Genomic DNA, 2010 nt, shown 5'->3' on the forward strand with positions numbered 1-2010 from the left:
GACTCCATACCATAATGGCTAGGGGGCTTTAGGTTTCTCTACTTCTCTATCGCTTCAGAATAAGCGTCTCTCTTGGGAATAGACAAGTCGCATTTAAGCCGGGGGCCTGCTCTTAGTTTGGTAAACTGGATTTTGTCTCCAAGAGTTTCGACCCCCCTCCCACCTCTGTTTAGTCCCCCCGGCGCTCCGAAAAGGTATTTGGGCAGGTCAAGCTTTAAGGAGGGGCGCGATTGACGAACTCCGTCGACTCCAACCAACGCAAAAGAACAATAAAGTATTTGGATATTTGTCATTGGAATTTGAATTCCTGAACTATATGTTATATATATATTTTTTTTTAGCGGTTTTTCAAACGTTTAAGAGGCAAACAATAAGGTATTTTTGGTATCCAGTTTTTATTATATTGCGCTCCACCCATTCCATCCCCTCCCGACTTTTTACTCTTCTTATGGGTTTCCCCCAGCGGTACCGTTTTCTTTTTTGCGAAATGTTCACGCTCTCGCGTAGAGATGCGAATGTGGTTCCGACCGATGTTCCAAGAAACAGATGAATGAAAGGAATAGGCATGTGTCATATAGTATAGGTCACAAGTATGATCTAACAGTCGTACCCGAGCGTCCCACCAATCAAACAGAAAGTTAGCTCTTTTAGGGAGAGGGTTAAAAATTGAACTTATAGAAGTAAATCAGGCTCATTAACGAAGTAAGAAACGGCATATATAGAAGGGCCTCAACGAAACTAAACAGGTAAAAATTGAACTACAAAGTGAATCAACTAACTAATAGACAATGAAAGAGTTAAACAAGTGAATTCGACAAACTGGAACTTAGGAAGTACAAACAATAAAACAAGAGGTCTGCGACTAACAAGCCAAAAAAGGTTTTGGACTTTGCCTATTATTGGCTTAAGGTATCATTATAAATAGTTTTATCGAAAAGGAGGGACGCGTCGTAATATCCTATAAAGGATCCATACAGAATACATTCCATTTGTCCCCTCAAATTCAGTACAGAAACTAAAAACATAATCCCATCGATAGCCTAACTAGGTTCTAATTTGAACTATTTGGGGTTGATTTGACCGTTAATTTTTTTTTTTTTCCACAAAATAGGTATGGCTATCTAAGACTGCACTGAACACTTCTATGGGGGAGTAAATTTTTTCTTATTTTTTTTTTTGTGGTCATTGTATTCGTATACACTTCTCCATAATTAATACAATGACCACCGAGAAGAAAAGTACGAAAAAATTAAGTTTGCGAGCCTAACGTTTATGCTGACAGTTAAAAGGTCGTTTGAACAAGATTTAAGACAAGGGCACAAAACTTCAGGTGAAGTTAGACGAAAGTTATTAAGTTAAACACCGACCGAAGTAAAATCAGTTACCGAAGCAAATCAACCCTTTCAGACAGAAAAAGCGAGCGAGTCAAGTCCCGTACCCACAGCACTTGACTCCCTTTTTTATAGCCGCCCAATGGATCTAGACAAATTAACTGCTTAGTTTAATTTTATACCGTTTTCTAACTTTCTTTTATTATTATTTCTCCCGCTCTTCTCTCTCTCTCTCTCTCTCTCTCTATTCTTTCATTGTCAATTTTTAGAGTTCCTAGGTGCACTTATCCTTGGATAACTATAACCTACTCTGGTATTCACATTTTTAAATCGTGAATAGTAATGTGACATTTTCGTTTTTCCTCCAAGAAGTTTGACCCCCCTGAGCGGGGGACCCCCGCTCCCGTACCTCTGTTTAGTCGCCCCCCCGGGCGCTCGAAAAAGATATTTGGGGTCAAGACTTAAGAGGGGACGGCGATATGACGAACTCGGTGACTCCAACCGAAGCAAAACAATTAAAAAAAAAAAAAAAAAAAAAGGTATTTTGAGATATTTATCCGAGTTGGATGAATGAAGTTATATCGTTTTTTTTTTTAGAGTTTCAAAGGTTTTAAGAGCAAAACAATAAGGTATTTGTGGTATCCATTTTTATTATTATCCGTCATCCCCAAACCCCATT

At 38.7% G+C, this 2010-nt stretch overlaps 1 protein-coding gene across 1 annotated transcript in view; it reads left to right on the forward strand.

Annotated features, from left to right (window-relative positions):
* The window catches only part of LOC103514057 (uncharacterized protein MCAP_0864-like), a 19970-nt gene that overhangs the window by 755 nt on the left and 17205 nt on the right, over window positions 1-2010 (forward strand). The gene's annotated exons all lie outside the window — the stretch shown is intronic.

This window comes from Diaphorina citri, unplaced genomic scaffold (genome assembly GCF_000475195.1).
Source record: "Diaphorina citri unplaced genomic scaffold, Diaci psyllid genome assembly version 1.1 scaffold1075, whole genome shotgun sequence".
Taxonomy (NCBI): Eukaryota; Metazoa; Arthropoda; class Insecta; order Hemiptera; family Psyllidae; genus Diaphorina; species Diaphorina citri.